This window comes from Mesoplodon mirus, assembly GCF_964341445.2.
Source record: "Mesoplodon mirus genome assembly, chromosome: 2".
Taxonomy (NCBI): Eukaryota; Metazoa; Chordata; class Mammalia; order Artiodactyla; family Ziphiidae; genus Mesoplodon; species Mesoplodon mirus.
In genome coordinates, this window is record NC_138977.1 from 58,596,693 (window position 1) to 58,623,361 (window position 26,669).

At 43.0% G+C, this 26,669-nt stretch overlaps 1 protein-coding gene across 2 annotated transcripts in view; it reads left to right on the forward strand.

Moving 5' to 3' along the window:
• PALD1 (phosphatase domain containing paladin 1) overlaps positions 1–26,669 on the forward strand; it is a 140,674-nt gene that overhangs the window by 85,412 nt on the left and 28,593 nt on the right. The window contains exon 19 of one of the 2 annotated variants that reach the window (XR_014293220.1): positions 5,072–5,219. The exons of the other annotated variant lie outside the window; for it this stretch is intronic. The gene's annotated coding sequence lies outside the window, so the exon portion shown is untranslated. The remainder of the gene's footprint in view (positions 1–5,071; positions 5,220–26,669) is intronic. 2 annotated transcript variants of the gene reach the window in all.

A 26,669-nucleotide genomic window follows, 5' to 3' on the forward strand; every position in this document is an offset into this window, starting at 1 on the left:
CAAGGTCAGCTGGGGGTGGTGAGAATGGAATCCAGAGCTCCGACTGCATCCCTATATATATACAATATTATATGTTACAGGTATGTAATATAGTGATTCACAATTTTTAAAGGTAATACTCCATTTATAGTTCTTATAAAATATTGGCTATATTCTCCATGTTGTACAGTATATCCTTGTAGCTTATTTTATACCTAATAGTTTGTACCTTTTACTTCCCTACCCCTGTATTACCCATCCCCCCTTCCCTCTCCCCACTGGTAACCAATAATTTGTTCTCTATATCTGTGAGTCAGCTTCTTTTTGGTTGTATTCACTGGTTTGTTGTGTTTTTTAGATTCCACATATAAGTGATGTCATATAGTATTTGTCTTTCTCTGACTTATTTCACAAAGCATGATATTCTCTAGGTCCATTCTTGTTTCTGCAAATGGCAGAATTTCATTCTTTTTTTATGGCTGAGTAATGTGTGTGTGTGTGTGTGTGTGTGTGTGTGTGTGTGTGTATACACACACATATATAATGCCACATCTCCTTTATCTGTGTGTCTGCTGATGGGCACTTGGGTTGCTTCCATGTCTTGGCTATTGTAAATAGTGCTGCTGTGAACATTGGGGTGCATTTTTTGAATTAGTGTTTTTGTTTTTTCTGGATATACTGGAGTGGAATTGCTGGATCGTATGACAGTTCTCTTTCTAGTTTTTTGAGGACCCTTCATACTGTTATTGAAGAGACTGTCTTTTCTCCGTTGTATATTCTTGCCTGGGTTGTCAAAGATTAATTGACCATAAGTGCATGGGTTTATTTCTGGGCTCTCTATTCTGTTCCATTGATCTATGTGCCAAGAGAGTGTCTGACTCCAAGCCCGTGCTCATTTCAAAGGTGGATGTCGGTGCCAGCTCTGGGTACTGGAATCCTCTCTGACATTTTCAGTGATGGGGAGAGAGATGTCAGTCCTTCTGGAAGTGTGCCCTCGCTGGGGGGAGGGTTGGGAGGGGGGTGAGGGGAAAGCATGATTGCTTTGAAAACCCTCCTACAAGGTCTTGTGGTTCTTACACTCAATGCTTTTCAAACCCCCGTGTTCTTTCAAGAGGTTCCCCTCAACACCCACAAGAAGTACTTGTTTCCTATGAGTCACTCTGATAGATTATCTATGATGGGGGCTTTTGAGTTTCATTTTGCGCCTCCCCTTAGTATATTCTTTCTTTTCCTACCATCTGCCCACCTCACCCTGAATTAAACATCAGTAGTTTATGAAAACACACACTTCCCCATTCCCACCCCAACATTTGAAGTCACCACTCTTTTAATTTTTGCCCATCTGATAAGGAAAGAGTCTTTTGTTTTTATTTTAATATGATTTTCCCAATTACTAATGAGATGAAACATCTTTTTTTTTTTTTTTTTTTTTTGCAGTACACGGGCCTCTCACTGTTGTGGCCTCTCCCGTTGCGGAGCACAGGCTCCGGACGCGCAGGCTCAGTGGCCATGGCTCACGGGCCCAGCCGGTCCGCGGCATGTGGGATCTTCCCAGACCGGGGCACAGAACCCGCGTCCCCTGCATCGGCAGGTGGACTCTCAACCACTGCGCCACCAGGGAAGCCCTTGAAACATCTTTTTATAGGTTTATTGGCCATTTGGATTTGCTCTCTTATGTGTTTGCTTATTTTTCTACTGGGTTGTCTCTTTTAAACTAATAGGCGTAAAAATTTTAATACAGTCTGTTTCATTTGTAGGTAGATAGATAGATATACAGCCAGTTCTTTCTTCCAGTTTATCCATAATTGTTTTGGAGTTTATTTTGTCAAATTTTTGCCTTTTATATTTTGTGTCTTGTGTCAGCAGACCTTCTCTACCCAAGGTTACTTATCTATTTCCTTGTTTTCTTTGATTGCTTGTACAGTATTGTCCTTTATGTTTCTTTCTTTAATTCACCTGGAATAAATGTTTGTGAATGACATATGGTAGAGAATATAATTTATTTTTTTCCAAATGCATATCCAGTTGGCCTATGTCATTTATCAAGTAGCCAAGTTTCTCTACTCCTTGAACTGCAACCCTTGTCATATGTTAGGTCCCTGGGTATACATGGGTCCGTACAGTAGACATGTGATTGCCATTGCCTCTAGCATCCATTCATCTTCCAACAACCATCTCTGACTTTCCATCCTAAGTTTAAAAAATCTCGAGTGGATTTTTAATTTTTTAAATCTTTATTACTCTTTTCTGGACTTTTAGTTTTCCTTGGGTCAATTTTGGTAAAATACCAACATTTCCCCAGAATAACACATGGACATCTGTCAAAATTTTCAAATTTATTAATGTAAAATCATATGTAATAGTTTCTCTTTTCTTTTGGCTGCGCCCAGCGGCATGCAGGATCTTAGTTCCCCGACCAGGGATCAAACTCATACACCCCCTGCATTGGAAAGGCGGAGTCCTAACCACTGGAATGCCAGGGAAAACCTTGTAATATTCTCTTAAGTATTTAGAAGGCTCCTGTGCATCTGTGACTGTCTTCTTTCTCAATCTTAATGTTTATGAATATCTTACATATTTTCCATGGTCACATTTGCCGGTTTTTCTGTTTGTTATCTTCAGGTAACCTACTTTTGTTCTTATAAATGTAAACATTGAGAATCTGTGATCACATAAACTAGTAGAGGTGACTTTTTGCTATAGTAATGCTACTTGATTCTATGAACCTCTTCTGAGTAGTATGCCAAAAATCACTTCATGATCTCTCATCAAAGCATTAGAATTTTTTTTTCTATTAGCTGTCAGTCAAGTGGGTACTCGTGTAATTTTGTTATAAGCATTGAGAATTGGAAAACACTGGAATTGCAAAAGGATGTATTACCTGGATATTGGAGTCATTAACTCTCTCACTTTCTGGAAAATATGCCCCCAAATGTTTATTAAGATTTGTCAAGTGACTACTAATTATATCTCTTACTCTTTCACTCAGAGGTACCCTGTATAAACTAACATACACAAAAATAGATGAGGAAAATATTGTTCATTTTAACTCCCCTTTTCCAATACAAACTTTTCTTTTTTTTACAGTCCAAAAAGTTTTTTAAAAACAACTTTATTGAGGTATAATTGACATACAATAAACTGTACATATTTGAAGTGTATAATTTGTTAAGTTTTGACATAGGTATACACCTGTGAAATTATCATAATCGAGATAATGACCATATCCATCATCTCTGAAAGTTTGCTTATATCCCTTTATAATTTCTCCTTCCTGACCTTCCCTCCCCCATCCCTCTCCACAGGGACACTTTGATCTGCTTTTTGTCATCATAGATTTGTTTGCATTTTCTAGGGTTTTATATAAGTGGAATCATCAGTGTGTACTCTTATTTTCTGGCTTCTTTCACTCAGCATATTTATTTCAAGTCATCCATGTTTAATGTACATCAATTGGTCATTTCTTTATATTGCTGAGTGGTATTCCATCGTATGGCTATACCCTCAGTTAGTTAATCCCAATTGTTACTGGATATTTGGGTTGTTTCCAAGTTTTGGCTGTTACAAATAAAACTGTTATGAACATGTACAAGTCTTCATATGGACATATGTTTTCATTTCTTTTGGATAAATACCTAGGAGGAGAATGGCTGAATGGTGTGGTATGTGTATGTTTAAATTTTTAAGAAACTGCCAAACTATTTTCCAGATGGTTTCATCCCCACCAGCAGCATATGGGAGTTCTAGTCCTTCCACATTCTTACCCACCTTGGAATTGTCAATCTTTTTTGACTTTAGCCATTCTAATTGGTGTGTAGTGGATGTATTTCCTACCACCACCCTCCCAGGTCACATTTTTAATTGATAAGATTTCCAATTCAGTCTTTTTTAGGGTAAGCCTAAAAGCGTTAGAAGGCTCATCTCTTTGAAGATATTAATTATTCTTATTTGAGGGCTTATTCAGTTAGTTCTATTTCCGTGGATGTTAGTTCTCTTTATCGAGCTTGGTGTTTGTTTTTCATGTTGTTGGTTTTCCTCAGTGGTTGGTGAATTTGGTTGTGCACTCAACTTTGTCTTGAGATTTCAGGTTATCCTGTTGGTAAGGCTTGTGACTATTGCACATAGCCTGGACTGGTGACTACTGGGGAGGGATGAGACTTGCTGGCAACAGCGTGTGCCGGTGGCTGCCCTTCTGGATGAGGGTGCCCCCCCCCCGCTGCTAGGTGGATATCAGTCCTAGGATGCTGCCCCAAGTGCCCCACTCGCTGCTACTACCTGGCAGACTCCACTGCTACCCAGACTTGACCTGTGCTGCTGAGGGGGGCACGGGGAGAGCCAAATTCTCCCGCTGCTTCTGCTGGAATTCTCCAACCTTGTCTTGATGGGGGTCCAGGCTTCCTCCTGCCTCCTGGCTTGGCATCTGTGAGCTGAAAGCTTCCTTAAAGCTGGTTTCTCCTCTCTCAGAGGCTTTCATCTGCGTGGCTTGTGGGCTGTCGTTTCCCCTGTCCATCCAGTTCCATCAATCTCTGTCTTTCAGGGATTCCTCACAATTTCTGACCTCTTGTTATTCTAGCACTGGCAAAGAATTTAAAAAATAGATACTTTTAATGACATTTTGAGGGCTGTGGGTTGGGAAGGGGAAACTAGAGCATGTGCTTAATCATAATTTGTATATGAAAATAGCTCATACTATGCACTAGGCCCTGTAGCAGTTAGGATCCTGGCAAAGAATGGATGGCAGCCTTAGCTCCAAGTTCAAAGACAATTTAATGAAAGGACCATTTGCAGAGGTGTGGGCAGGGTTAAGGGAACCAGCTTGGAATGGTGAGAGGCACTCAGGAACTAGTTACAGGGAGAAGCAGTAACCTCCCCTAGACTTGAGGGGGCAAGGGGACAGCACAGTGTTACCTGAGCCTGCCACAGGTATCTTCAGGGGACTCCGGGACCATCCAGCAGAAACTGAGTTGAGAAGGGGGTAACCGTGGCCAGAGCAGCATCACTGAGCATGGGGCTGAGGGAGGAGGAGCAAATGCCCTGACTTCTCCCTTGTCTTGTCCTCTGATCTCCCGTCAGTGCCTTCCTTTGATTGCAGGAGGTGCCAGCAACATGGTCCACAGGGTGGGTCCGCCTCCGGAGATGGGGAACTGAGAGAGAGACAAACAGAGGATAACCAGCACAGCCTTCTCCCAGGTGCTTCATGTATGTCATCACCTCTGGTAGTTCCACGACAGCCTGACGAGGTAGGCCTGTTCTCCTTATTTTACAAAGGAGGAAGCCCAGGTACCTTGATCCAGTGACACCTCCAGAATTTCCCTCTATTCCTCCCTCTGCCTGGTGTGCCTTCCCTCCCTTCCTAGCCCACTGCTCCTGTGCTTCAAGTTCAGCTTGATTCAGGTCTCCTCACCACTGCGATCTAAGTGTCCTCAAGATACTTAGAGAAAGGGTTCTGACTTCTCAGGATGCTGTGCCCACATTTCCTCCAGCATTTCATTATGAAAATTTCAAAACTACAGGGAGGTTGGAAGTATTGTATGAAGAACAGCCCCGTACTCTGGGGCCCACTTCTCAAAAACACTTTCACACTACTGTCCATCAACTTGTCTAGACCTCCACTAACTTGTGAATTCCTTAAAAAGGAAGGGCTACCAGTGATCAGTCTTTGCATCTCAGGGTCTGTGATGGCCTGGCACACGGAATGCAGTCAGTAAATGTTTGATGAATCGATAATTCACAAGGCATTTGGTGTTTCCCAGGAAAGGAGAAGGAGAGTTTTATTTCTTGAGTGCCTACGGGCGGTTTTCATACATTGTGTGGGGCATTGCGTTCATTATTTCACCAAAGCCTTGCAAGTCAGATGAGGCTGGGATTATGATCTCTCTTTTACAAGACCAAGAGAAGTTTCATAATTTACTCAAGGCTCACATTGTATCCCTAAGGGATCTGGGATTCAGATTGTCAAGCTGCCCTCAAACCCATGCTGGTGACCCAGTGCCTTCTCTGTAGACTGGAGGCTACTTGGTGCTGGGGACTGTGCTTTATGCATTTCTGAATGTCCCAGGATCTCGCAACTAGCAGGTACAGTAAATATTTTTGGCAAGAATGAATGAATGAACCTTTAGTGAGTATTTCCATACTACTGGAATATGGCATTCACTGCTGGAAATTCATTCACTATGGGAATATGATACCTGAAGGGAGCTCGTACATCTCTTCACTAAGCAAAGGAGGGATCTGAGGCTGGAAGGGCAATGACATCCAAGGTCATGCAGGGAGGCAAGGGCACACTCAGTGTGCTGACTTCCTGCTCAGTGCGCTTTCTTTTTTTCCCATCCGAACATCTGGATTGGTACCAGTCACTAACCCAGAGCCTGGAGACCCACAGAAACCACATTTCCTAAGGCTGTGTGGGTGGGTGCCTGCCCAAGCACTAGCTCATGGTGCCCATCTTCCTTCTTCTTCACTGAGGGTGCCATGGGCTTCAGATTCTTGAAGTTGTGTGTGAAATTGTGTTTATATACTCTGCTCAGGAGAGCATCCAGTGTTTGCATCAGGCTCTCAAAACAAATACAAAAACCGTGACCCCCCAAAGCGGGTGAGGGCTCCTTTACATGTTCTCTCCAGTGGTTCCCCAAATTCTTGATTGTGCGGATAAACAGAATTTTTAAAAGAATATTAGGATGCAGATTTTTGCAAAGTTGGCAAAAATTAAAAAGAAATGAACCCCCCTTACAACTCTATCGTATCATAAAAGGATATTTTTAACCCCTCCAAACAAGAAGGACAAATTCTCTGGGGGATAAAAGTGACAGGCCTTCCAATTAGGTGAAATAGCTTTAACATGCTACATGGTCCTTATTTTGCTCACTTTGCTCTCGACTGAAAATGTTAGTGTGGACCAGCCTTTGGGAACCTTGCTCTCCGTGGAGAAGCTTCCGCTTAGAGCTGTGGCCTGTGTCAGGACTCTCTGTGGCTGCCAGTAACTGGGCATGAACTTTGGTCACATGGGGAGGTTATGTCATTGTCCATTGGCTTAAGTTTCCTCACGAGGGTTTTGGACGAGAATCTGAAGAATACAGGCTCTGAGTGGCCAAAGCAACCTGCTGTCCCCAACTCCCTTGGAAAGGAAGCACTGCGTGGTGGGCGTCTGTGGGAGCCCTGGGGGTGCAAGGCTGTGGGAACCATGAAAGCACTGGGTGGAGGGGAGCTGTGGCCGTGTGAGGTGACCCCACTCCCTTTGGGTTGCCCGGATCCCTGCCAATACAGGAGACAGGCCCTTGTCCTTCCTGCCTTGGATTCCCCCGTCAGGGCACTGGCTGGCATTCTCTCTGGCTAGGCCCACCCTCTCCTTGGCTGAGGACAGGCAGGATCGCAGCTTTGTAAAGAGATTTGCCAGGGAAGGTTTGCTGAGGAGGGACGTTGGCCCCAGCAGGGAGTGGGTCTCTTGGTGGGGAGGTGAGAGCAGCAGACCAGTGCAGCAGGCTGTGGCTGGTGTGTCTTTGTGGTTCTGCACACAGTAACATCTCCGTGAGTGTTTCTTGGGTGACAGGTACTTCTGAGTATCTAACATGTGCCTGACAAATTCCTGCAACTCTCCCAGCCCCAGTTTCTACATCTCTAAAAGGAGCTGACAATGCTCTCCCGCCCCAGACCCCATCCTGCAGTGCAGGCAGGATTCCCCAGCTGTCTACGGGATCTGGGGCAGGACAGGCATCAACCCATTAAGTGGGGTCCCTTCCCGATGCCGCTGCACCTGACGTGTTTGTAGGTGCTTCCACAGCTGATCCTTTACCACACAGGAGCCCACGTGTGATCTTAAATTCTGACTGAGGTGTTAGTGTGTCCAGGCGATGTGAGGAACAGCGGACTCGGAGGGGAACCCATTTGCTCTAGGTCACGTAGCAAGCAAGGGTGTAGCCCACTGCACACAACTGGTCTGGGAGGGCTGTGGGAATGCTCTTTACTCCAGATGGTACCAATAAAGGCCCTTTTGCTCAGTTTGTTGATACAACAAAACAATAAACAACTGTTTTTTGGAAACAGTTGGGGGACATAATTAGGGAAGAATTGACCAGAACGTCTACATCACTGAACCCTTTCAAGGAAAGCCCTAGTATTATTTTCAGATACACTACAGATGAAAACCAAGACTAAGGTACCTTCTGGACCCAGTGGACGCCCCTGCAGCACCTGCTTAAATACCAGATAAGAATCATGAGGGATTACTCATGGTTTATAAGCTAATTTGCACGGTTTGCTTAATAAGCACATTTGCATGGTCTTAGTGGTTTCCAGAGGACTTGAAAGCAGTTTGGGTTCTTCACAAAGTTATAGAATCCCCTGCCATGTCATTTGCCCTGTGAATTGGTTCAGCAAACCATACTTCTGTTTTGTTTTTGAAATCAAAAACAGATGTTTATGTTTAGGCTGCCGGCTCCAGCTTAAACACAGGCTTTCTGTCTCTCCTCTGCCCAGTTTGCTCTTTAAGGGGCAGGGAGGGGTTCTGGCCAGGCTGGAGTCCCGTCCCCGGGCCCCTCCCCTGAGCTGCCTCCCGCAACTGGCTGCTCCCTTAGCAGCCGGCCTCCTGAGAGAGGAGAGGGCCCTTGGGGATGGAAGGGAACGGATGCTAAGGAGTGGGTCCTTCTGGGCCAGTCTGCTTGGCCTTGAGCCAGTCCCCCCCCCCGTCCTGCCTGTGGGGTCCTTGCCTGGCAGCTGAGGGGGTTAGAGTGACAGAGAAGCATGCTGCCTGACACCAGTAAATGTGTCAGGGATGCCCAGTAAATGTGTGCCCTCTACTTTCCCTCAGGATCCCTGGAATTCCCAGCCAGCCTTCCCCACCCTCTTATGGTCCAGAGGGTAGGCATGGGAGCTGGGCTCGGTGAGTGTCCCAGGGAGGGGAACCAAGTGCACCCCTCGTTCTAGCCCCTGGAGTGCGATGTACAACCTGCAGGTGTCATTTCCCAATGCTGAGGAGGACAGAGAAGGACAGCCAGGGTGGGCTAGCAGCCTCCAGTGCAAGGTGGACCAGAGTGGAGGAGCGAGGGACCAGAGGGGAGGGAGCCCTAGTGAGAGCCCTGTGGCCTGGCCAGGACAGGAAGAGTGGCTGAGGGCGCCTGGGCACCGCCCCAGGTCTGCAGTAGCTGAGGGGCAGATGCCCAGGGAAGACAGGTGGGGTGGGGTATGGACTGGAGGCAGGAGCAGGACATACCTGGGGCCATTGGCAGCAGAACCCCTGGCTCGAATCTTACCTTTCCCAGCACTGAGTAACTGGGAGTCTTTGGACTAGTCATCAAACCTTTCTTAGCCTCAGTTTCCTCACTTAGAAAGTAGGGCTCTTAGGAAAAGTAACTGAAATCATGCATATTTACACAGGGCATGTCTCACAGTAGGCACTTAAGAAATGGTTGATAAAGGTAAAAACAAACTACCTTGAGATCTCATGCTCCTCTTGGCATTTATCATGAGCTTGTGCACCTGTGCATGAGGGCAGGGGCACCTTGGTTGGCTCTGGTTGGAAGTCCCTTCCTCCCAACTAGTGACTCCCCACACTGGTCTCAAACTGTTTCAAGGTAAAAGGGGGAAGAGTTGGCCTTTCTGGGTGGGGGCAGGGCCGCTGGGGGCAGTGGGGAGAGAGGAGCTGAGGCCTTCCCTCCAGCCTAGCCTCGGCTCTTATTCCCAGGAGCAGGGCTCCAGTGCTCGCTCTCCCACCCTCCCCAGTCTCCTTGTCTCCCCCAACCCAACAAGCTCATTGTCTTGTGAGGCAGGGGGAAATACATGCCAACATTCATTCATTCAACAGTGTTTTTGGAGCACCTGCTACGTGCCAGGTCTTACTAGGGGCATGGAGGCCGTGATGATCCAGACAGAATGGGACAGTTCCAGGCAGGAGAATCCCAAGGCCTAGTGACGGTGCCCACCTATTTGGCTTTCTTCACTGCCCCCCACCCCACCCCAGGGCCACTGCTGTAGCGGGGAGCTCTAGGGGGAGAGCGGAGTGGTGGGCAGGGCTAGTTCCTTGGGGCCTAGAGGGCTTGGAGTTGCCATGGCCCTGTCATAAGTGTGAGGTTGGTCTCTCCAGTTCTGGAGAGCTGGGCTGGATCTTGTTTAAGTCCTGACTTGACAGGTAGGAAGATAGGCACAGGAAGGTCAAGGTAGAGGCTAGCTAAGAAGCCAGTGGCAGGCTGCAGGAAACAGTTTGGTGGTTTCTCAAGAGGTTATACATAGAACTACCACATGACCCAGAAATTCCACTCCTTGGTGTTTATCTAAAAGAAGTGCAAGCAGGGACTCAAGCAGAAACTTGTGCCACAATGTTCACAGCAGCATTATTTACCATAGCCAAAAGGTAGAAACAATGCAAGTGTCCATCTGTGGATGAATGGATAAACAAAGTGATATATCCATACAGTGGAATATTATTCAGCCATAGAATGAGTAAAGTCCTGACACAGCCAACAACATGAATGGACCTTGAAAACATTATGTGGAGTGAAAGAAGCGAGACACATAGGACAAATACTGTTACGATTCCACTTGCCTACCTAGAGTAGGCAAATTCAGAGACAGAAAACAGAATAGAGGTTACCAGAGGCTGGGTGGGGGGTGTTTATTGTTAATGGGTACAGAGTTTTTGTTGGAGAAGATGAAAAAGATTCAGGTATAGATAGGGGTGATGCTTACATGACACTGTGAATGTATTTAATGCTACTGAACTGTATGCTTTCAAATGGTTAAAATGATAAATATTATGCCCTGTTTTTATCAAATTTAAAAAAAGGAGAGTGGCAGATGGCATGAGGAGATTGCTCTTCCTGAGAACACCCCCCTAAAGCGGGTCCTCTTCAGCCACTGGAGGGCTTTGTGTTGAGAAGGTTGGGGAACTATGCAAACATGACACTAGGGGAGATGGTGCAAAATACACTCTCGACACCTCAGGGGTCACACCATGGGACGGCTGGAGAAACAAGCTCCTCGGCTTTTTGGGAGACCTCATTTCTAAAGCAGGGATGAGTACATCCACCAAGTAGGGCTGCTGGGACGATGCATGTACAGCCTTCAAAACACTGCAGTAAGCACTCAAGAAATGTTATTTATTAGTATTTCACTTGTGCTGTTAGAGAAAAGTAAGGGGAGTGAAAAGGCAAAGGAGAGGCAGTGAGGTCTCTCAATTACTGCAACTTGGAAAAATGCCTTATAAAATGAAGTCCCATGAAGCCCCACATTCCCGAGAGGGGGATCTGGTGGAGGTGGGAATGACGTCCTCAATGACTGCCTCCCAGTGGAGGCAGGACCTTGGGTGAAGGTCCCAGCCTTCCGGGTGATGACTCCTGTGAATAAAAAGGACAGGGAGATGGGGGGACCTTCAAGATGGTGGAGGAGTGAGACATGGAGATCACCTTCCTCCCCACAGATACATCAGAAATACGTCTACATATGGAACAACTCCTACAGAACACCTACTGAATGCTGGCAGAAGACCTCAGACTTCCCAAAAGGCAAGAAACTCCCCATGTACCTGGATAGGGCAAAAGAAAAAAGAAAAAACAGAGACAAAAAAATAGGGATGGGACCTGCACCAGTGGGAGGGAGCTGTGAAAGAGGAAAAGTTTCCACACACTAGGAAGCCCCTTCGCAGGCGGAGACTGCTGGTGGCGGAGGGGGGGGAGCTTCGGAGTAGTGGAGGAGAGCACAGCAATGGGAGTGGAGGGCAAAGCGGAGAGATTCCCGCACAGAGGATCGGTGCCGACCAGCACTCACCAGCCCGAGAGGCTTGTCTGCTCACCTGCCAGGACGGGTTGGGGCTGGGAGCTGAGGCTCGGGCTTCGGAGGTCGGATCCCAGGGAGGGGGTGGGTTGGTGGCATGAATACAGCCTGAAGGGGGCTAGTGCACCCCAGCTAGCTGGGAGGGAGTCCGGGAAAAGGTCTGGACCTGCCTAAGAAGCAAGAGACCATCGTTTTGGGGTGCATGAGGAGAGGGGATTCCTTCCCTGTCTGCCCACAGAAGGCAGAGCACCGCCTAAAAGAGCTTCAGAGACGGGCGCGAGCCATGGCTATCAGTGCAGACACAAGAGATGGGCAAAAACTCTAAGGCTGCTGTTTCAGCCAAGAAGCCTGTGTGCAAGCACAGGTCACAATCCACACCTCCCCTCCTGGGAGCCTGTGCAGCCTGCCACTTGCAGGGTCCTGTGATCCAGGGACAACTTCCCTGGGAGAACACATGGTGTGCCTTAGGCTGTTGCAACATCACACTGGCTTCTCACGCCACAGGCTGGCCCCGCATTCCGAACCCCTCCCTCCCTGCCGGCCTGAGTGAGCCAGAGCCCCGTAATCAGCTGCTCCTTCAACCCCTCCTGTCTGAGCGAAGAACAGACACCAGAGGGCAACCTGCACACAGAGGTGGGACCAAATCCAAAGCTGAACCCCAGGAGCTGTGTAAACAAAGAAGAGAAAGGGAAATTTCTCCCAGCAGCTTCAGGAGCAGTGGATTAAATCTCCACAATCAACTTGATATACCCTGCATCTGGAATACCTGAATAGACAACAAATCATCCCAAAACTGAGGTGGCAGACTTTGGGAGCAACTGTAGACTTGGAGATTGCTGTCTGTGATGAACTAGTTTCTGATTTTTTTTTTTTTTTTTTTTTTTTTTGTGGCACGCGGGCCTCTCACTGTTGTGGCCTCTCTCATTGTGGAGCACAGGCTCTGGACGTGCAGGCTCAGCGGCCATGGCTCATGGGCCTAGCTGCTCCGTGGCATGTGGGATCTTCCCGGACCGGGGCACGAACCCGTATCCCCTGCATCGGCAGGCGGACTCCCAACCACTGCACCACCAGGGAAGCCCTAGTTTCTGATTTTTATGTTTATCGTAGTATAGTTTTTAGTGCTTGTTATCACTGGTGGATTTGTTTATTGGTTTGGTTGCTCTCTTCTTTTTTTATTACTATTTAATTTTTTTTATTTTAATATTTAAAAAATTTTTTATTTTAATAACTTTATTTCACTTCATTTTATTTTTTCTTCCTTTCTTTTTTTTTCTCCCTTTTCTTCTGAACTGTGTGGCTGACAGGGTCTTGGTACTCCAGCCAGGTGTCAGGCCTGAGCCTCTGAGGTGGGAGAGCCGAGTTCAGGACACTGGTCCACCAGTGACCTCCCGGCCCCACATAATATCAATCAGCAAAAGCTCTCCCAGAGATCTCCGTCTCAACGCTAAGACCCAGCTCCACTCAATGACCAGTAAGCTCCAGTGCTGGACACCCTATGCCAAACAACTAGCAAGACAGGAACACAACCCCACCCATTAGCAGACAGGCTGCCTAAAATCATACTAAGTTCACAGACACCCCAAAACACACCACTGGACGCACTCCTGCCTACCAGAAAGACAAGATCCAGCCTCATCCACCACAACACAAGCACCAGTCCCCTCCACCAGGAAGCCTACACAAGCCACGGAACCAACGATACCCACTGGTGGCAGACACCAAAAACTGTGGGAATTACGAACCTGCAGCCTGCGAAAAGGAGACCCCAAACACAGTAAATTAAGCAAAATGAGAAGACAGAGAAATACACAGCAGATGAAGGAGCAAAGCAAAAACCCACCAGACCAAACCAATGAAGAGGAAATAGGCAGTCTACCTGAAAAAGAATTCAGAGTGATGATAGTAAAGATGATCCAAAATCTTGGAAACAGAATGGAGAAAATACAAGAAACATTAAACAAGAACCTAGAAGAGCTAAAGAGCAAACAAACAATGACGAACAACACAATAAATGAAATTAAAATTTCTCTAGAAGGAATCAATAGTAGAATAACTGAGGCAGAAAACCGGATAAGTGACCCGGAAGATAAAATAGTGGAAATAAGCACCGCACAGCAGAATAAAGAAAAAAGAATGAAAAGAATTGAGGACAGTCTCAGAGACCTCGGGGACAACATTAAACACACCAACATTCAATTATAGCGGTCCCAGAAGAAGAAGAGAAAGATAAAGGGACTGAGAAAATACTTGAAGAGATTATAGCTGAAAACTTCCCTAATAGGGGAAAGGAAATAGTTAATCAAGTCCAGGAAGCACAGAGAGTCTCATACAGGATAAATCCAAGGAGAAACACACCAAGACACATATTAATCAAACTAACAAAAATTAAATACAAAGAAGAAATATTAAAAGCAGCAAGGGAAAACAAACAAATAACATAGAAGGGAATCCCCATAAAGTTAACAGCTGATCTTTCAGCAGAAACTCTGCAAGCCAGAAGGGAAAGGCAGGACATATTTAAAGTGATGAAAGGGGAAAACCTACAACCAAGATTATGCTACACAGCAAACATCTCATTCAGATTCGATGGAGAAATTAAAACCTTTACAAAGAAGCAAAAGCTAAGAGAATTCAGCACCAGCAAACCAGCTTTACAATAAATGCTAAAGGAATTTCTCTAGGCAGGAAACACAAGAGAAGGAAGAGACCTACAAAAACAAACCCAAAACAATTAAGAAAATGGTAATAGGAGCATACATATCAATAATTACCTTAAATGTAAACAGTTTAAATGCTCCAACCAAATAACAGACTGGCTGAATGGATACAAAAACAAGATCCATATATATGCTGTCTACAAAAGACCCACTTCAGACCTAGGGACACACACAGACTAAAAGTGAGGGGATGGAAAAAGATATTCCATGCAAATGGAAATCAAAAGAAAGCTGGAGTAGCAATTCTCATATCAGACAAAATAGACTTTAAAATAAAGACTATTACAAGAGGCAAAGAAGGATACTACATAAGGATCAAGGGATCAATCCAAGAAGAACATATAACAATTGTAAATATTTACGCACCCAACATAGGAGCACCTCAGTACATAAGGCAAGTGGTAACAGCCACAAAAGGGGAAATCGACAGTAACACAAGCATAGTAGGGGACTTTAACACCCCACTTTCACCAATGCACAGATTATCAAGATGAAAATAAATAAGGAAACACAAGCATTAAATGACATTAAACAAGATGGACTTAATTGATATTTTTAGGACATTCCATCCGAAAACAACAGAATACACTTTCTTCTCAAGTGCTCATGGAACATTCTCCAGGATAGATCACATGTTGGGTCACAAATTAAGCCTTGGTAAATTTAATAAAGTGAAATCGTATCAAGTATCTTTTCCTACCACAACACTATGAGACTAGATATCAATTACAAGAATAAATCTGTAAAAAATACAAATACATGGAGGTTAAACAATACACTACTTAATAACCAAGAGATCACTGAAGAAATCAAAGAGGAAACCAAAAAATACCTAGAAACAAATGACAACGAAAACATGACGAACCAAAATCAATGGATGCAGCAAAAGCAGTTCTAAGAAGGAAGTTTATAGCAATACAATCCTACCTCAAGAAACAAGAAAAATCTCAAATGAACAACCTAACCTTACACCTAAAGCAATTAGAGAAAGAAGAACAAAAAAGCCCCAAAGTTAGCAGAACAAAAGAAATCATAAAGATCAGATCAGAAATAAATAAAAAGAAATGAAGGAAACAATAGCAAAGATCAATAAAACTAAAAGCTGTTTCTTTGAGAAGATAAACAAAATTGATAAACCATTAGCCAGACTCATCAAGAAAAACATGGAGAAGACTCAAATCAACAGAATTAGAAATGAAAAAGGAGAAGTAACAACTGACACTGCAGAAATACAGAGGATCATGAGAGATTACTACAAGCAACTCTATGCCAATAAAATGGACAACCTGGAAGAAATGGACACATTCTCAGAAAAGCATAACCTTCCGAGACTGAAGCAGGAAGAAATAGAAAATATAAACAGACCAATCACAAGCACTGAAATTGAGACTGTTTTTAAAATCTTCCAATAAACAAAAGCCCGGGACCAGATGGCTTCACAGGTAAATTCTATCAAACATTTAGAGAAGACATAACATCTATCATTCTCAAACTCTTCCAAAATATAGCAGAGGGAGGACCACTCCCAAACTCATTCTACGAGGCCACCATCACCCTGATACCAAAACCAGACAAAGATGTCACAAAAAAAGAAAACTACAGGCCAATATCACTGATGAATATACATGCAAAAATCCACAACAAAATACTAGCAAACAGAATCCAACAGCACATTAAAAGGATCATACACCCTGATCAAGTGGGGTTTATCCCAGGAATGCAAGGATTCTTCAATATACGCAAATCAGTCAATGTGATAGACCATATTAACAAACTGAAGGATAAAAAACATGTGATCATCTCAATAGATGCAGAAAAAGCTTTTGACAAGATTCAACACCCATTTATGACAAAAACCCTCCAGAAAGTAGGCATAGAGGGAACTTACCTCAACATAATAAAGGCCGTATATGACAAACCCACAGCCAACATCGTTCTCAGTGGTGAAAAACTGAAACCATTTCCACTAAGATCAGGAACAAGACAAGGTTGTCCACTCTCACCGCTGTTATTCAACATAGTTTTGGAAGTTTTAGCCACAGCAATCAGAGAAGAAAAAGAAATAAAAGGAATCCAAATCGGAAAAGAAGAAGTAAAGCTGTCACTGTTTGCAGATGACGTGATACTAAACAGAGAATCCTAAAGATGCTACCAGAAAACTACTAGAGCTAATCAATGAATCTGGTAAAGTGGCAGGATACAAAATTAATGCACAGAAATCTCTTGCATTCCTATACACTAATGATGAAAAATCTGAAAGAAATTAAGGAAGCACTCCCATATACCACGGCAACAAAAAGAATAAAATACCTACGAATAAACCTACCTAAGGAGACAAAAGACCTATATGCAGAAAACTATAAGACACTGATGAAAGAAATTAAAGATGATACAAACAGATGGAGAAATATACCACATTCTTGGATTGGAAGAATCAACATTGTGAAAATGACTATGATACCCAAAGCAATCTACAGATTCATGCAATCCCTATCAAACTACCAATGGCATTTTTCACAGAACTAGAACAAATAATTTCACAGTCTGCATGGAAACAGAAAAGACCCCGAATAGCGAAAGCGATCTTGAGAAAGAAAAACAGAGCTGGAGGAATCAGGCTTCTGGACTTCAGACTAAAATAATCTGTACTTTCCTAAAATGCTACAGTAATCAAGACAGTATGGTACTGGCACAAAAACAGAAATATAGATCAATGGAACAGGATAGAAAGCCCAGAGATAAGCCCATGCACATATGGTCACCTTATAAAGGAGGTCACCTGATAAAGGAGGCAAGAATATACAATGGAGAAAAGGCAGCCTCTTCCATAAGTAGTGCTGGGAAAACTGGACAGCTACATGGAAAAGAATGAATTTAGAACACTCCCTAACACCATACCCAAAAATAAGCTCAAAATGGATTAAAGACCTAAATGTAAGGCCAGACACTGTAAAACTCTTAGAGGAAAACATCGGCAGAACACTCTATGACATAAATCACAGCAAGATCCTTTGTGACCCACCTCCTAGAGAAATGGAAATAAAAACAAAAATAAACAAAGGGAACCCAGTGAAACTTAAAACCTTTTGCACAGCTAAGGAAACCGTAAATGAGACGAAAAGACCGCCCTCAGAATGGGAGAAAATATTTGCAAAGGAAGCAACTGACAAAGGCTTAATATATAAAATATACAAGCAGCTCATGCAGCTCAATATCAAAAAAACAAACAACCCAATCCAAAAATGGGCAGAAGACTGAAATAGACATTTCCCCAAAGAAGCTATACAGATTGCCAAGAAACACATGAAAGGATGCTCATCATCACTAATTATTAGAGAAATGCAAATCAAGCCTACAGTGAGGTATCACCTCACACCGTTCAGAATGGCCATCATCAAAAAATCTACGAACAGTAGATGCTGGAGAGGGTGTGGAGAAAAGGGAACCCTCTTGCACTGTTAGTGGGAATGTAAATTGATACAGCCACTATGGAGAACAGTATGGAGGTTCCCTAAAAAACTAAAAATAGAACTACCATATGACCCGGCAACCCCACTACTGGGCATATACCCTGAGAAAACAATAATTCAAAAAGAGTCATGTACTCCAATGTTCATTGCAGCACTATTTACAATAGCCAGGTCATGAAAGCAACCTAAATGCCCATCGACAGACAAATGGATAAAGAAGATGTAGTACATATATACCAATGGAATATTACTCAGCCATAAAAAGGAATGAACTTGGGTCATTTGTAGAGACATGGATGAATCTAGAGACTGTCATACAGAGTGAAGTAAGTCAGAAAGAGAAAAACAAATATCATATATTAACGCATATATGTGGAACCTAGAAAAATGGTAGAGATGGACCTGTTTGCAGGGCAGAAAATGAGACACGGATGTAGAGAACAATGCTACAGACACCAAGTGGGGAAAGTGGTGGGGGGCGGGTGGTGGTGTGATGAATTGGGAGATTGGGATTGACATATACACACTAATATGTATAAAATGGATAACTAATAAGAACCTGCTGTATAAAAAAATAAGTAAAATAAAATTCAAAACTTCAAAAAAAAGGTGTGGCACATGTATACAATGGAATATTACTCAGCCATAAAAAGAAATGAGATTGAGTTATTTGTAGTGAGGTGGATGGACCTAGAGTCTGTCATACAGAGTGAAGTGTGTCAGAAAGAGAAAACAAATACTGTATGCTAACACATATATATGGAATCTAAAAAAAAAAAGGTTCTAAAGAACCTAGGGGCAGGAGAGCAATAAAGATGCAGACGTAGAGAATGGACTTGAGGACATGTGGAGGGGGAAGGGTAAGCTGGGACGAAGTGAGAGAGTGGCATGGACATATATACACTACCAAATGTAAATTAGGTAGCTAGTGGGAAGCAGCCGAATAGCACAGGGAGATCAGCTCAGTGCTTTGTGACCACCTAGAGGGGTGGGATAGGGAGGGTGGGAGGGAGACGCAAGAGGGAGGGGATCTGGGGATATATGTATACATATAGCTGATTCGCTTTGTTATGCAGCAGAAACTAACACATTATAAAGCAATTATACTCCAATAAAGATGTTTAAAAAAAGGAGATGGAGACAAAGATGTTTCCCTTTCATGCTGGTTGATCTCATGGGGTGTTTGGGTTTCCCAGGGGAAAAGTCAGTGTCCTGCCAGCAGGTTGACGTCATGGCCCTTTTAAGAAGAAGCAGGGAACCAGCTGTTGTGGAGATTAACTGTGAGCCCAGATGTGCAGTCGAGCCCCACAGTAAGCAAATTGCCATTATAGCCTGTAAAGCAATAGCAGCTGTTCTAGTTCTGGCCAGCCGGCCTTGCATATCTGGCTTTTGGGAAGAGAAGGGCTCGTGGAGCAGGACTTCTTCCAAGCATTGGGAGGGTGGTGCTTCTGGGGTTTGCCCACCCAGCAGATTCGGGGTGACAGGGCTGTCGGGTCCTTCGGCCATGTCCACTGAGTGTCAGGGACCAGCCGGCTTGAGGAATCAGGGCCCAGTCCCTCTCAGCTGAAAGAGCATGCAGACGTCATTGTTCTAGCTCCTCCTTTTACAGCAGGGGACCCCAGGGTCTGGAGGGAGTTTTATGTGATGGTGATGTACTAAAGAGAACTGGTTGGGGTTGGAGCTCAGTCTTGGATCAAAGTCAAGGTTCATATGGTAAGTCTCTTTGGCTAGTCTGGGGTGAGCGTGTGGCCATGGTCATTTCATCTGTGGCCTGGGTTGGCTGTCAGTCCTTAGCTGCTCTTTTTTTTTTTTTTTTAAATTATTATTTATTTATTTATTTTTGGCTGTGTTGGGTCTTCGTTTCTGTACGACGGCTTTCTGTAGTTGCGGCAGGCGGGGGCCACTCTTCATCGCGGTGCGCGGGCCTCTCACTATCGCGGCCTCTCTTGTTGCGGAGCACAGACTCCAGACGCGCAGGCTCAGTAGTTGTGGCTCACGGGCCTAGTTGCTCCGCGGCATGTGGGATCTTCCCGGACCAGGGCTTGAACCCGTGTCCCCTGCATTGGCAGGCAGATTCTCAACCACTGCGCCACCAGAGAAGCCCTTTAGCTGCTCTTGAGGGTCCTGTCTGTGACGGAGGTTGGTCTCTTTCTGTGTGGCAGTAATGCTAACCAGTGACCTTGTTCTTAGCTGTACCAGACCCACCTGCCACCCTATCACCCCCTCCCTAACAGATAAAAGCCAGGCAGGTGCCCAGTCTGCCCCTGCTTGGTGTTTGGCCGCCTGGGCTGTGGAAGTCTTGGCTGGAAAGGACCTTGTCTGGCAGGCGGTGGGTGGGGGAGGGGAGCCCCATGAGCAGGTTAGGGTGGTAGGCCTGGCCTTTCTGGGGTCACAACTTGCCTAGGCCAAGTGGATACCAGCTGTGCCCAGAGAAAGAGCTGCCCCAGCTGGAACTGACTCAGTTGGTGACTGAGCCCATTGTGAAACAAGAGGTCTGGATAGGTAACAATCAAGAGCCAGCCATCCCTCGCCTTCCATGAGAGGTTCTTTTTTTTTTTTTCAGATTTACTCATTCATTTATTCACTTATTTAGCAAACAGATATTTTAAAAAATAATTAATTAATTTATAGCTGTGTTGGGTCTTCGTTGCTGTGCGTGGGCTTTCTCTAGTTGCGGCGAGCAGGGGCCACTCTTCATCGCGGCATGGGCCTCTCTCACTGTCGCGGCCTCTATTATTGCGGAGCAGAAGCTCCAGACGCGCAGGCTCAGTAGTTGTGGCTCACGGGCCTAGTTGCTCCGCGGCATGTGGGATCTTCCCAGACCAGGGCTTGAACCCGTGTCCCCTGCATTGGCAGGCAGATTCTCAACCACTGCACCACCATGGAAGTCCATAGCAAACAGATATTGATTGAGTTTCTGCTGTGGTCATAGCACAGGCTACAAACACATTTCAACAACTCTTATAAGAAATTATCTTTGGTTTCTGGTTTATAATTTTATATGTATATACTTAAACTGAAATTATACTACTTAAATTGGTCAAATAGATCTTCAAACTAAAGAACAACAATAGAATAATTTGGAACTGTCGGGGAGAAAGAATCAGGCAGTTTGAAAACTAAGAGTTACAGACATTTCACTGGAACCCTGAAAACTGAACATGTTAATTTATCAATTATTTATTCATTTGATTGAACTGCTAAATTATATTAGACTATAATTTCCATACTTAGTCTTTTCACAGTAAGAAATACTTGGGGATTTAGAAATCCATTATTATGCATAAATGCATATAGAGAAGATTTCAATTATACCGAAACTGTTTGACCCTCAATTCAAAGTGTTCTAATGATATTTTGCAAATTGAATCCCCGTATAAAGCTCAGTAGTTTGTTGTTATCTGAGTTTGAATATACAGCTTTAGATACATCATATGTTCATTCTACTTTCCCATTGTATTTTTTAAACATCTTTATTGGAGTATAATTGCTTTACAATGGTGTGTTAGTTTCTGCTTTATAGCAAAGTGAATCAGCTATACATATACATACATCCCCATATCTCCTCCCCCCTGCATCTCCCTCCCACCCTCCCTATCCCACCCCTCTAGGTGGTCACAAAGCACTGAGCTGATCTCTCTGTCCTTGTGCTATGAGGCTGCTTCCCACTAGCTATCTATTTTACATTTGGTAGTGTATATATGTCCATGTCACTCTCTCACTTCGTCCCAGCTTACCCTTCCCCCTCCCCGTGTCCTCAAGTCCATTCTCTACATCTGCGTCTTTATTCCTGTCCTGCCCCTAGGTTTTTCATAACCATATAAAATTTTTTTTTAGATTCCATATATAGGTGTTAGCATGCGGTATTTGTTTTTCTCTTTCTGACTTACTTCACTCTGTATGACACACTCTAGGTGTATCCACCTCACTACAAATAACTCAGTTTTGTTTCTTTTTGTGGATGAGTAATATTCCATTGTATATATGTGCCACATCTTATTTAATCATTCATCTGTCGATGGACACTTAGATTGCTTCCATGTCCTGGCTATTGTAAATAGAGCTGCATTTTGGTACATGACTCTTTTTAAATTATGGTTTTCTCAGGGTATATGCCCAGTAGTGGGATTGCTGGGTCATATGGTAGTTCTATTTGTAGTTTTTTAAGGAACCTCCATACTGTTCTCCATAGTGGCTGTACCAATTCACATTCCCACCAGCAGTGCAAGAGTGTTCCCTTTTCTCCACACCCTCTCCAGCATCTACTGTTTGTAGATTTTTTGATGATGGCCATTCTGACTGGTGTGAGGTGATACCTCATTGTAGTTTTGATTTGCATTTCTCTAATGATTAGTGATGTTGAGCACCCTTTCATGTGTTTGTTGGCAATCTGTATATCTTCTTTGGAGAAATGTCTATTTAGGTCTTGGGTTGGGTTTTTTGTTTTTTGGATTGGGTTGTTTGTTTTTTTGATATTGAGCTGCATGAGCTACTTGTATATTTTGGAGATTAATCCTTTGGCAGTTGCTCCATTTGAAAATATTTTCTCCCATTCTGAGGGTTGTCTTTTTATCTTGTTTATGGTTTCCTTTGCTGTGCAAAAGCTTTTAAGTTTCATTAGGTCCCATTTATTTATTTTTGTTTATATTTCCATTTCTCTAGGAGGTGGGTCAAAAGAATCTTGCTGTGATTTATGTCATAGAGTGTTCTGCCTATGTTTTCCTCTAAGAGTTTTATACTGTCTGGCCTTACATTTAGGTCTTTAATCCATTTTGAGTTTATTTATTTATTTATTTATTTATTTATTTATTTATTTATTTTGCGGTACACGGGCCTCTCACTGTTGTGGCCTCTCCCATTGCGGAGCACAGGCTCCGGATGCGCAGGCTCAGCGGCCATGGCTCACAGGCCCAGCCGCTCTGTGGCATGTGGGGTCTTCCCAGACCGGGGCACGAACCCATGTCCCCTGCATCGGCAGGCAGACTCTCAACCACTGCGCCACCAGGGAAGCCCTTGAGTTTATTTTTGCGTATGGTGTTAGGGAGTGTTCTAATTTCATACTTTTACATGTAGCTGTCCAGTTTTCCCAGCACCACTTATGGAAGAGGCTGTCTTTTCTCCATTGTATATTCTTGCCTCCTTTATCAAAGATAAGGTGACCATATGTGCATGAGTTTATCTCTGGGCTTTCTATTCTGCTCCATTCATCTATATTTCTGTTTTTGTGCCAATACCATACTGTCTTGATTACTGTAGATTTTTAATATAGTCTGAAGTCTGGGAGCCTGATTCCTCCAGCTCCTTCTATCTTTCTGAAGATTGCTTTGGCTATTCGGGATCTTTTCTGTTTCCATACAAATTGTGAAATATTTTGTTCTAGTTCTATGAAAAATGCCATTGGTACTTCGATAGGGACTGCATGAATCTGTAGATTGCTTTGGGTATCATAGTCATTTTCACAATGTTGATTCTTCCAATCCAAGAATGTGGTATATTTCTCCATCTGTTTGTATCATCTTTAATTTCTTTCATCAGTGTCTTATAGTTTTCTGCATATAGTTCTTTTGTCTCCTTAGGTAGGTTTATTCATAGGTATTTTATTCTTTTTGTTGTCGTGGTATATGGGAGTGCTTCCTTAATTTCTTTCAGATTTTTCATCATTAGTGTATAGGAATGCAAGAGATTTCTGTGCATTAATTTTGTATCCTGCCACTTTACCAGATTCATTGATTAGCTCTAGTAGTTTTCTGGTAGCATCTTTAGGATTCCCTGTTTAGTATCACGTCATCTGCAAACAGTGACAGCTTTACTTCTTCTTTTCCGATTTGGATTCCTTTTATTTCTTTTTCTTCTCTGATTGCTGTGGCTAAAACTTCCAAAACTATGTTGAATAACAGCGGTGAGAGTGGACAACCTTGTCTTGTTCCTGATCTTAGTGGAAATGGTTTCAGTTTTTCACCACTGAGAACGATGTTGGCTGTGGGTTTGTCATATACGGCCTTTATTATGTTGAGGTAAGTTCCCTCTATGCCTACTTTCTGGAGGGTTTTTGTCATAAATGGGTGTTGAATCTTGTCAAAAGCTTTTTCTGCATCTATTGAGATGATCACATGTTTTTTATCCTTCAGTTTGTTAATATGGTCTATCACATTGACTGATTTGCGTATATTGAAGAATCCTTGCATTCCTGGGATAAACCCCACTTGATCAGGGTGTATGATCCTTTTAATGTGCTGTTGGATTCTGTTTGCTAGTATTTTGTTGTGGATTTTTGCATGTATATTCATCAGTGATATTGGCCTGTAGTTTTCTTTTTTTGTGACATCTTTGTCTGGTTTTGGTATCAGGGTGATGGTGGCCTCGTAGAATGAGTTTGGGAGTGGTCCTCCCTCTGCTATATTTTGGAAGAGTTTGAGAATGATAGATGTTATGTCTTCTCTAAATGTTTGATAGAATTTACCTGTGAAGCCATCTGGTCCCGGGCTTTTGTTTATTGGAAGATTTTAAAAACAGTCTCAATTTCAGTGCTTGTGATTGGTCTGTTTATATTTTCTATTTCTTCCTGCTTCAGTCTCGGAAGGTTATGCTTTTCTGAGAATGTGTCCATTTCTTCCAGGTTGTCCATTTTATTGGCATAGAGTTGCTTGTAGTAATCTCTCATGATCCTCTGTATTTCTGCAGTGTCAGTTGTTACTTCTCCTTTTTCATTTCTAATTCTGTTGATTTGAGTCTTCTCCATGTTTTTCTTGATGAGTCTGGCTAATGGTTTATCAATTTTGTTTATCTTCTCAAAGAAACAGCTTTTAGTTTTATTGATCTTTGCTATTGTTTCCTTCATTTCTTTTTATTTATTTCTGATCTGATCTTTATGATTTCTTTTGTTCTGCTAACTTTGGGGCTTTTTTGTTCTTCTTTCTCTAATTGCTTTAGGTGTAAGGTTAGGTTGTTCATTTGAGATTTTTCTTGTTTCTTGAGGTAGGATTGTATTGCTATAAACTTCCTTCTTAGAACTGCTTTTGCTGCATCCATTGATTTTGGTTCGTCATGTTTTCGTTGTCATTTGTTTCTAGGTATTTTTTGGTTTCCTCTTTGATTTCTTCAGTGATCTCTTGGTTATTAAGTAGTGTATTGTTTAACCTCCATGTATTTGTATTTTTTACAGATTTATTCCTGTAATTGATATCTAGTCTCATAGTGTTGTGGTAGGAAAAGATACTTGATACGATTTCACTTTATTAAATTTACCAAGACTTGATTGGTGACCCAACATGTGATCTATCCTGGAGAATGTTCCATGAGCACTTGAGAAGAAAGTGTTTTCTGTTGTTTTCAGATGGAATGTCCTATAAATGTCAATTAAGTCCATCTTGTTTAATATGTCATTTAATGCTTGTGTTTCCTTATTTATTTTCATCTTGATAATCTGTGCATTGGTGAAAGTGGGGTGTTAAAGTCCCCTACTATGCTTGTGTTACTGTCGATTTCCCCTTTTGTGGCTGTTACCACTTGCCTTATGTATTGAGGTGCTCCTATGTTGAATGCGTAAATGTTTACAATTGTTATATGTTCTTCTTGGATTGATCCCTTGATCCTTATGTAGTATCCTTCTTTGTCTCTTGTAATAGTCTTTATTTTAAAGTCTATTTTGTCTGATATGAGAATTGCTACTCCAGCTTTCTTTTGATTTCCATTTGCATGGAATATCTTTTTTCATCCCTTCACTTTTAGTCTGTATGTGTCCCTAGGTCTGAAGTGGGTCTTTTGTAGACAGCATATATATGGATCTTGTTTTTGTATCCATTCAGTCAGTCTGTTTTTTTTGGTTGGAGCATTTAATCCATTTACATTTAAGGTAATTATTGATATGTATGCTCCTATTACCATTTTCTTAATTGTTTTGGGTGTGTTTTTGTAGGTCTTTTCCTTTTCCTGCGTTTCCTGCCTGGAGAAGTTCCTTTAGCATTTATTGTAAAGCTGGTTTGCTGGTGCTGAATTCTCTTAGCTTTTGCTTCTTTGTAAAGGTTTTAATTTCTCCATCGAATCTGAATGAGATCCTTGCTTGAAAGGTTTTCCCCTTTCATCTCTTTAAATATGTCTTGCCTCTCCCTTCTGGCTTGCAGAGCTTCTGCTGAGAGATCAGCTGTTAACCTTATGGGGATTCCCTTCTATGTTATTTGTTTGTTTTCCCTTGCTGCTTTTTAATATTTTTTTCTTTGTATTTAATTTTTGTTAGTTTGATTAATATGTGTCTTGGTGTGTTTCTCCTTGGATTTATCCTGTATGGGACTCTCTGTGCTTCCTGGACTTGATTAACTATTTCCTTTCCCCTATTAGGGAAGTTTTCAGCTATAATCTCTTCAAATATTTTCTCAGTCCCTTTCTTTTTCTCTTCTTCTTCTGGGACCCCTATAATTTGAATGTTGGTTCATTTAATGTTGTCCCCGAGGTCTCTGAGAGTGTCCTCAATTCTTTTCATTCTTTTTTCTTTTTTCTGCTCTGCGGTAGTTATTTCCACTGTTTTATCTTCCAGGTCACTTATCCGTTCTTCTGCCTCAGTTATTTATTCATTCTAGAGAATTTTAAATTTCATTTATTGTGTTGTTTGTCATTGCTTGTTTCCTCTTTAGTTTTTCTAGGTCCTTGTTTAATGCTTCTTGTATTTTCTCCATTCTATTTCCAAGATTTGGATCATCTTTTCTATCATTACTCTGAATTCTTTTTCAGGTAGACTATTTCCTCTTCA